The following is an 11,295-nucleotide window of genomic DNA, read 5'->3' as shown; positions in this document are numbered from 1 at the left end:
AATTTGCGATAATTTGAGCAGAGAAGTTCGACGACTGGATCACTGTGTACAGAAGGTTGATATGCCAGCAAACACTTTCCAGAGAGCAATATATCTTGGATAAGTCGCTCCACGATATTGTTGCTTGGACCATCAACTTCCTTTGATATTATAATAATAATAATAATAATAATCTTTATTTAGGTAAGGTACATACATAAAGAGATTTACAAAGTTTGTTGGCTTTATAGATAGAGCTAGTACATACAATGCCTAAAGCCACTATTACGCAAAGCGTTTCGGGCAGGAAAAACATTAATGACTACAGCTTAAAACTAATGGGTAAAAAGAAAAGATGTGATGAGTACATATAAAAAATAGAGGTAAAAGAGGGGGGAACATTGTTGAAAAAGCAGCACAAATACAATTACAAATTATTACAGAAAATTACATTCAAACAGCGTTGATTTGAAAAACAAAAAATATACATGGGTTGACAACAGGGGGGTAAGGTGGGTTACATGGAATTTATTAGGTATAGCTTCGTTTTTAACTTAAACTGGTTGAGAGAGGTACAGTCTTTAACATGGTTGGGAAGGTCATTCCACATTCTGGGCCCCTTGATTTGTAGAGCATTTCTGGTTTGATTAAGTCGTACTCTAGGAATATCAAAACTGTATTTATTTCTGGTGTGGTGCTCATGGGTTCTGTTACAACCTTCTATGAAGCTTTTGAGATCAGGATTGGCATTATAGTTTAGCGCTTTATATATGTATAATACACATGAGAGAATGTGCAGTGACTTAATGTCTAACATATTCAGAGATTTGAGTAGGGGTACCGAGTGCATATTACATATTTACATCTTATTTTGTTATGAAATGATATTTTTTCAGAGTAAAATTATGTTTTCTCATTTTCTACATCCAGCATCCACATTATAGTGAGTAAATATACCATATTACTTCATTGCTTACGTAATGCTAGGAAGGTTTGAGTAGCTTTGGGTCTTTAGATACTCTTTAGATCTTTGGGCCACGATGGACTACAACATGGATTCTCACTGGACCTCCACTGCTGCTGCTTGCTGTGGACCGCAGCCACCTGTCATGGAACGTTGCCAACACCCTCGCCACAGCTATGATTTTCATCGCGATCATCTCTGCATTTTCATCCACTACGGCTTGCTGCTCCACGATCGCTACTCACTCAGCTGGCAGCTTCATCAGTAACTACATAATGTGGGATCTACAGCCTGTCCTGCCGACTCTCCGTCGCTGCTAGCTAGGGCACTGCTTGTTCTACAGGGGCGCCCACGAAAGCTGCTCTTTCGTCAGATTCATCGACACGTTCACTGCATTCTGATACTCTGCCGACCCAAGCACCTTGCGCAGTACAGGACTTACAGCTTGCGTTTCCAACTCTTCGTCGCCTCCAGGACAATTCAGCTCTAGCAGTGATTCCCTCGTTGTCCTAATTACGTGCCTACATTACCTCCTATTGTCCTGGTGCCCGAGCCCATCCGCCCCGGATCTAAATGCTCCACCAACGACCCAAGACACTACAGCTTCGACACAGAGCAGACAGCAGACTGCGACCGCATCGAGCCGCCACGCTCTCGCTCCCCGAGTTCAGATACTCACAATTCTCAATCCAGCCGCCACGCTCTCCCACATAGAGCTCCACGACTCCGGCCGCACTCAGCTCTCTGCTCTGCTCCAGGCTTCGTCTCAACGCCTACGACGACGGACGATCCTGTGCGACCTCCCACCCTATGACCGTAGTTAGATGACATCAGCGAAGAGGAGGAAGTTAACTTTGATGGTTATGTAACGCGAGCAGGGCGTACAATTCACCGACCAGCTAAGTTCCTTGATCAAGTATTTTTCCTTTCATCCCCTGGGAGGGGGAGTTCTGTAGCGAGTAGATTATCCCAATAATATACTCGCTACAAACCCATTCAATTAAGCAAAATACTTGCCAGCTCGTAGATCCCAATATATTGTATTGTAGAATGTAATTCAATAATTATATATTATATTGTAAATTACATTACACAGTATAAAAGGTAAGAGGTAAATTATTCAATATTTTCTATTTACTTTCTTATGCAGGCGATGAGTCACAGTAACGTGGCTAAAGTATGTTGACCAGACCACACACTAGAAGGTGAAGGGACGACGACGTTTCGGTCCGTCCTGGACCATTCTCAAGTCACAATCGACTTGAGAATGGTCCAGGACGGACCGAAACGTCGTCGCCGTCCCTTCACCTTCTAGTGTGTGATCTGGTCAATTTACTTTCTTAGTTTACCATTAAAGTACAACCATCTTCTATGTTATGTTACGTTTTCCTTTATTAATCATAAGGGTGTCTTTTATTATTTCTTTAGGCAAGTTTTTATTTACACATAATTCGTTCTGTCGGGGACAGAAAACCTGTGTATAACAATATATATAATATATAATATACTTCTCTCTTCCTACCTCCTTCCATTTTCTCCCCAATCATCGCTCTCATCCCGTTGTATGGTTAGGGGGTCCCTTCCCTCCCTCCCCTTTCTCCCCCTAGTCCATGCCCCTGGCACCCTTTTGTCCCTCGACGCTCCAGGGAATATCCCCACTATTGAGGAGAGTTAGCTCTCTCCCTTATCGTTCCCTCCCTATCTCTCCCTTCTCGTTCCTTTCCTCCCTATATCTCTCCATCTTTTATCGCTTCCTCTCTCTCTCCCTACCTCCCCTATTTCTCCTCACGTCTCTCTCTTCATTACAAACCAGCGTCTGAATTCAAGGGTTGATTTGGAATTAAAACCGTCTCAATTTGGACGTTTCTGCGGAATAATGAATACCTCCCTTGATTGGTTTTGGTTGGGGGGGGGGGCGCTGGTCAAGGCTTATACACCCCCTAATGGGTTAGGGGGAAGCACCCCCCCCCTTCTCCTAACCCCTTTCCTCCTTGTCTCAAGTCAGATAAAACGGCATTCGACTCTGAAATACCTGACAAGGTGGTAAATTAGTTAATCTCACCGACATTTTTTAATTCTGTTCCCCCTATTCCCCTCATTTCTTCTTCCACCCCCCCCTCTTTTTCCCCCCTTTTCCATCCCCCATTTCCCCCCCCCCCTATTCCCTTAAAAAATCACCCCACCCCCCCTCCCTCCCTCCACTGATAATAGGATCATTGGAGTCTCGAATATTGAAGTTTAATGGGTACGGGCAAGAGGGGCGTAGCATGTGGGTGGGCTTTAAATCTATTTATGAATAGGGGTCATAAGGGAGTCGACCACCACTTCACACTATTATCTCCACCAAGCTACTCAAGCTAGTCTCTGGTACCATGCCCCCAGTACCACTTAGCGCCTTCAGTACCACTTAGTGCCCCCAGTACCACTTAATGCCCCCAGTACCACTTAATGCCCCCACTTAGCGCCTTTAGTACTACGTAGTGCCCCTAGTACCACCAGTTACGACAAGGAGGGCAATGACAGGAGCCTTGAAGACTGTTGTATGTCGAACAGCGCCAGAAAAGTTAGGGGGATTTTTGAGGGTGACATTAGTTCAGAGCCTTAAGGGGCCCGGTGCATGTGGAGACTTATTCAAGGATTCAGACGGAATACGGGACAGACTTGTGACCGTTGACCAGTGACTCGAGTACGACCTTCTCCTTCCAGTTGTGCCCAAACGAATCGGTACAATCTAGTGAGGATAGGAAGCAGAACTTCCCTATGAAGTGGACTCTTCCATTGACAAAAGGAAACTAGCTGATTGGTTGCCCGGATATTCGCCTTTTCCGATTGGTCAACTAGAATTTTCGAAGCGTCAGGTAGTTCTTCCCCATTCCTTCCCTTCGTAGGTTCAGGTGTAATTACTGGACTAGATACAGGTGGGGTGGTACAGTGGGAGGTGGAGTGGTACAGTGGGAGGTGGAGTGGTACAGTGGGAGGTGGAGTGGTACAGTGGGAGGTGGAGTGGTACAGTGGGAGGTGGAGTGGTACAGTGGGAGGTGGAGTGGTACAGTGGAAGGTGGAGTGGTACAGTGGGAGGTGGAGTGGTACACTAGCAGGTCGAGTGGTACACAATTCGGTCACCCAACATGGCTAATATTTTCCTACCAATCTCCAACACTTGAATGTTGTAATTAGGTTTCATACCTAATTATCGGGAACAGCATACACTTGTTCCCGATAACACCATGACCTAGTTATAGACAGTCCATCACTGGCAATAATTACATATTTACAGCGCCTCACACAACAAATTTTTCGATATATAGAGTGAAGAATGATTTGTTTACGAACGCTTCTTTGTTCTGTGTGCTGTATCGAATAGGCTTCATAAAACACAAGGTTGTGGAATTGGGTATTTTCGGTTGTGAAAACTGTGGGTTGTAGTTTGTATCTCGGAATATGTTACCCAAACTTTGAAAGTAGCTGTCGCTATCCAAAGAAAGGACAGTATATGACCCAATGTTATAAAGTCTGTAGATTTAATTCTATTCAACTTTTTTTTGCTATGTCTATATCATCGGGATAACGGCGGTGGTGGTAGTGGCAGTTGTGGTAGTGGCAGTTGTGGTAGTACTAGTGATGTAAGTTGCTTTGCTGTTATTAATAGAAGTACTGGTAGTGGTGATAGGACTGGTAATGGTGATAGGACTGGTAGTGGTGATAGGACTGGTAGTGGTGATAGGACTGGTAGTGGTGGTAGTAATGGTGGTGGCGTTGGTACTAAGCAGGGAAGGGACGTATAAGGGATCAGCAATTGTGATGAATACAGGATTGAGTGAATGAACAACATTCCTGCATTATACTTTCCAAAACAATGAATCCACACACACACACAAAATAAAACTCACATTTTAAAGCTATTTTGGAAAGTTTTCACAAATCTCGATTTCCATTCAAATTTTTAACTTATTTTCCTAACTGGGGAAACTTTTAACAATTATAATATCTCTTTAAATGTAGTCACTATTCATACATGTATGGTCATTTAAATAAGAAAAATAATGTTACTTTTTTAAATTTAATAGCACCATATTTCCTCAAATGTCCTAACTTTTTTTTATTGTTTTTCATAACTGCTGTCATCTTTCTTCAAAACTTCCTACGTCACTTGCCAAAAGATAATTCTCATCAGAGAGAGAGAGAGAGAGAGAGAGAGAGAGAGAGAGAGAGAGAGAGAGAGAGAGAGAGAGAGAGAGAGAGAGAGAGAGAGAGAGAGAGAGAGAGAGAGAGAGAAAGAAAGAAAGAGAGAGAGACTTGCATTTAATTAGTCCTCCTGAAAGCCCAAAATCTCGTTTCCTATATTTCTAAGAAAATATCTATTATTTATAATGAAATTGTATATGCGTTTACACCTAAAACTGGAATTGTCTGCGTCTTTGGGAAAGACTTTTCAGAAATTCACAACGTCTATTTTTGGCAGTAAGGTATTACGAAAGGTTAAAATATTGCTTGTTTCGGGTGATGGGGGGGAGGGGAGGGGGGGTCGTGAGGTAGGATGTGAGGTGAGGTGTGAGGTAGGATATGAGGGGCAGGGGGGGGGGCGGGTGAGGTGTAGGTGTAGAAAGGACTACGCAAGGAAGGCAACCCACTTACGGGCTATTCATGCCCGTGCCACCTCTTGGGTGGCTTAATCTTTATCAATCAATCGAAGGCAACCCACAATTACACTACATGACGGCCCTCTACAAAGTCATGGGTGCGTTCAAACGTACACCTCCAATATGCATTCAAGCAACTCTGAAATTATTTCCAGGAAAACAAAACAAAAAATGTTCATACGGTTGGTATGAAAGGCAATGCTTTTAGATAGGACAATTTGAACTGGAGCAGATGCACGTTCAAGTTTTTGAATTGAAAATTTATCATTAGTGAAAAGATCACGTGAAAGTGCATTTAAACCATTCGAGAAAGAGGGACGCTGAAATTGCTACCGATGGAGCCTTTTTTTGGGCGGGAGAAATGTAAGAGAAATGTTAGGCTGGCTTGCTAAACATTGGCGGAGTGTTCCAGTGTGGGTGTGGACATCCAGCACAGGTAGCGGCCTCTTTCTTGTGTCAGTGTTTGACACACACACACACACACACACACACACACACACACACACACACACACACACACACACACACACACACACACACACACACACACACACACACACACACACACACACACACACACACACACACACACACACACACACACACACACACACACACACACATACACACACACACACACACACACACACACACACACACACACACACACACACACACACACACACACACACACACACACACACACACATCCCTCACTCTATGTTTTTGCGTCTCCTTTCTGTTGCTCTTCACTTCATTGTCTCATTCGTCCTCCTTTCTTGTCCTCTTCACTCTCCTCGTCTTCGTCAACTGTCTCCACCCTTCTCTTCCCCTCCACCACCTTATTCGTTACTGCCTCTCTTCTCTCTTCGTTTCTAATAAATAGATCCTGTCCTTGCCCTGTAGCCTTTAAGCCTCTTTATTAATTCTCCAATTCCCCGGCTCTCTCTCTCTCTTTCTTATTCCACTTTATCCATCTGTTCTAATTCCTCACCCCTTTCACCTCTAGCTCTTTCCCATCCTTCCCTATTAATTTATCATCCCTTTCCCCCTTCCCCTTGCCGCAAGTTTTCTCCTACTAAGGCAAGTCGTCTCAGTGAGGTAGGGAGGGAGGGAGGTAGGGCCGTTGTGAATGGTCTGGCTTTACTGTGAGGGATCAGTTCCTCTTGGGAAATCACCGTTCACAGGGCTCCTGGCTGGCTTTTGTCGCAGGCTGGCAGGTGTGGAGGGTCCCCGAGGTCGCTTCTAGGGGCCCTGGAGGCCTGCTTCGGGGCCTCGTCGGGTCAGGTTTGTGGGGGGCCCCCTGAAAGTAGGAGTCTGAAGACCTCCAAGGTCACATGGTAAATTAAGTGTGTGTGAGGTGAAGTCTGGAACACCTGCGGCCTCTTTGGAGGTCATTTGTGTTGCTCTGGAGAGGAGGAAGGTTAATTTTAGACTGTGATCAGGATGGAATTAGCTGGAATTATGTTCGTAAGTTTAATATATGATATAAAAAAAGGTTCCCCGATGTGTGTATGTTATCGACCCAAGTTCGACGTCCTCCCAGCGAGCATAAGAAGTATTGCCGGAACAACTATGGATATTTTCAAGAGAAAACTATAGATAGTTTTCTTCAAGGAATGCCGGACCATCCAGGCTATGGTGGGTATGTGGGCCTGTGGGCTGCTCCAAGCAACAACCTATTGGACCAAACTCTCACAAGTCGAGCCTGGCCTCAGGCCGGGCTTGGGGAGTAGAAGAACTCCCAGAACCCCATCAAGCAGGTATCAACCAGGTTTATAGTTCTGGAGGGTGAATATAAAGCAAGCATAGGTTCGAATCTTCATCACGGCTTCTACTGATTTTCTCATAGATGACTGAAGTTAACAGATTTCTATTTACCAAACAAACGCAAATTTTGTTTACAAACATACCCGAGAACACACAGAAATCACAATAGCGTGATGCATCAAATGAACAAATCCACAAGGGCCGTGACGAGGATTCGAAACCTACGTCCGGGAGCATCCCAGACGCTGCCTTAATCGACTGAGCTACGACATGGTCAAAAGAGTTGAAACCCTGTGGATTTGTTCATATTTCGAGAAGCCCAGCTGGTCACCAAGGGCAGAGATAGTCATGTTTTACACAGTATCTCAGCCATACCGAACAGCGTTCCAGACTAACCAATTATAGCAAGCCAGCCAAAGAAAACCCTGGTCTGAATACCAATAGATGGCAAAAAAATGAGGGCCCCTTAATGCGACAAAAATCTTTTTAATGATGGATAATTAAGTGGCTCTTCAGCTAATCACTCTTCATTAGGGTTGCAAATCTGGCCCACTGGGATTAGCCCGCTCCAGATTTTCTCTTGTAAGAATGTGTGTCACATTCGTTTTGTAGCCGAGAGCAGCTGTTTTTTTTTGTTTGGTTTAAGAAATATATGTAAATACTTACTCGTGTGTATGAATAAATGAGGAAATGCATTTTTAAGCGTGTATTTAGGCATCTGTATAGCATACATACCGTAGTATATGTATGCCTGTGTCCAAGCAAACCATTAAATATTAATGTGTGTGACTTGTACGTAGTATTCCGCATTAGTGTGTTTACCTTGTAGGGGCAGGAAGCCGGCGGCTTTTCAGAAGTTCCCCCCCCCATCCTCCTCATTGTTCCTGATAATCTGGATTTTGAACTGCAGAACTGTATTGACCTTTACGGCTTCGATGGGTAGGCGGTTCCATAGTTTTAACTCTATGGGTGAAAAAAGCATCTACTGTTTTCTGACCTTATTGAGCTTGAAGCTGTTGCTCCTTGTATTTTTTTTTTTTTACCAGAATTTACCTGAGGGCTACTAACACTTGTGGCCTCGAGGAAGACAGGATACCTGGTTGATGGAGTTCTGGGAGTTCTTCTACTCCCCAAGCCCGGCCTGAGGCCAGGCTTGACTTGTGAGAGTTTGGTCCACCAGGCTGTTGCTTGGAGCGGCCCGCAGGCCCACATACCCACCACAGCCTGGTTGGTCCGGCACTCCTTGAAGGAAACAGTCTAGTTTTCTCTTGAAGATGTCCACGGTTGTTCCGGCAATATTTCTGATGCTCGCTGGGAGGACGTTGAACAACCGTGGACCTCTGATGTTTATACAGTGTTCTCTGATTGTGCCTATGGCACCTCTGCTCTTCATTGGTTCTATTCTGCATTTCCTTCCATATCGTTCATTCCAGTACGTTGTTATTTTACTGTGTAGATTAGGGACCTGGCCCTCCAGTATTTTCCATGTGTATATTATTTGGTATCTCTCTCGTCTCCTTTCTAGTGAGTACATTTGGAGAGCTTTGAAGAAGAAGGAAGTTTTCCCGTCTTATTTTACCATAGATCACAGTCTTATCTGTAAATTTGATGACGTGGTTTGTAATGTATTCGATAACCTCAAGATAAGGTCCCAAGATGGAACCTTTCTGTAGTACACTCGACGCAGTTCTCCAGTCAAATTCATTTCCATTTATGATGCCCCTTTTGCTTTTTATGTTTCGATAAATATTTTAACCATTCTAGTGTTTTATAATTTATTTCATGTGGTTATAATGTCCTTGCCAGTGGTATATGTAGCCATAATAATTGTAGACAAGTCAAGTAAAGGAACACTAACTTATCTGACACTGTAATATGTCTTTTTAATTGTTTTTGATTTGTCTTTTTTTCATTGTAATTTTCCACTCCAGTCTCATATTGTTAAATGGAAATAAATGAAATGATTTAATGTAAGTTCATATGTATTATTATTATTATTATTACTATTCTGTGAGATCAAGATATCTGTCCACATGGACTTTAAAGTTCAGCACAAAATACCCCTATAATATTTCCTAACATTTCCTATTGAGTTTTAAGTTCTGCTCAAAATAAAAATCAGTGCTCTTTTTTATGACTAAATTTCAACATTGACTGGTTAAAGTCCTTTATTATTATATGGACTTTATATTTTATTAATTTCATTTATTTCATTACTAAAGAAGAAAGATGGCATTCTGTGTCCTAGTAGTCACGTCCTCGACTCGCAATCAGGAACCCGGGTTCGATCCTCGAGGGACAGCAATGTTTGGGCACGCTTATCTCACACCAGATGCCTCTGTTCACCTTGCAGTGAATAGGTACCCGGATCAGACACAACTATTATAGGGGTATGCATAGTAAGAAAAAAAAACAGCAATTTGGACTAGAGGGGACCTTGATAGAGGACCATATATACACTGGCTTCCTGTCCCCATTAAAAAAAAAAATACAAATGGAATGTCTTCCCGTTTTCTGATCCTGGGTGAAAAGACTTGCTCAGATCCGTGCTAGAAACACTTAAGACTTCACAAAAGCAACAAATTCTGATCACACTCAAGGCATCGAATTTTACTCCTTTTTGGGCATCCAAACGGTCGTAGAGGCGAATTGGAACCAATTTGGTGGGACTCGCCATATGGAGCCTCGTTGAAGCCATTCCTGGCCACTTTGGGGGGATTTTGTGGGATAAATTGGGATGAATTATGGCTTTGCGGACCAATTTGGAGCGAGAGAGAGGAAAGTCATGGAAGATATTAGATATTTTTGTTGTTATACGTCGCGACTATGCTCATTGTGAGGACCTCACAATGAGGTCCGAGAAAATGAGGCTCACTATATAAGAGACTGTGAGTTAAGAGACACTTTGAGGAATAAGAAAATGCGACATGTTTGCTTTTTCCATCTTGAATAACAAAGAGTAAACATCGGGGAAGCAAGACCCAAAACAGTGATTATTGGGGGAATAGAAAGTACAAATTATGAGTAAAGACAGAAGAGAGAGAGAGAGAGAGAGAGAGAGAGAGAGAGAGAGAGAGAGAGAGAGAGAGAGAGAGAGAGAGAGAGAGAGAGAGAGAGAGATATCAGCAGCTAGGTCATTGAACTCTAGTATTTGTCAAGGATTTAGGCAAACCCGTTTGAAACCTGTTCATCTATCCATTATAACAATAGTTTTGTTCGCATTTATTAAAACAATTTCGAGCTTGGCAAATTTACAACTCCAGGGTATTGTTGTTATATCCAACCCTCGTATAACCAGCCTGTATAACCAGCCTGTATAACCAACCCTCGTATAACCAACCTGTATAACCAGCCTGTATAACCAACCTGTATAACCAGCCTGTATAACCAGCCTGTATAACCAACCTGTATAACCAGCCTGTATAACCAACCTGTATAACCAGCCTGTATAACCAACCTGTATAACCAGCCTGTATAACCAACCTGTATAACCAGCCTGTATAACCAACCTGTATAACCAGCCTGTATAACCAACCTGTATAACGTTTCCAAGCTCATGAACGTTTCGTAATGGGTTACGGAAATGTTTGATCATTCCTTGCCCCAGGATGGACAAGCATCCTGGTCATGTCTGTCCTCCAAAAAATAATCACCATATCTTACATGCCTCTTGTGACAGATTGATCCATGTCCGTTTCCTCTCAAACGACTTCCTTCGTGAAGTATATTACGCATTTATAACATGCGTCAGGCCATGAATTACTGTCAATCATGTCGATTTGCGATGAATTTATCCGAATCTCTCGGATATTTATGCGGTCTTCTTCCGCCCCACCAACCATGGGATAACCCATCATGCAAGTATAAAGTCCGAGCCAATTCAACGCATTCGGATGATTGATGACGTCGTCAGTGACGACGTCGGGGTATGCCAATTCGTGA

The sequence above is a fragment of the Procambarus clarkii genome, chromosome 70 (assembly GCF_040958095.1).
Source record: "Procambarus clarkii isolate CNS0578487 chromosome 70, FALCON_Pclarkii_2.0, whole genome shotgun sequence".
Taxonomy (NCBI): domain Eukaryota; kingdom Metazoa; phylum Arthropoda; class Malacostraca; order Decapoda; family Cambaridae; genus Procambarus; species Procambarus clarkii.
This window is presented reverse-complemented; position numbering follows the sequence as displayed.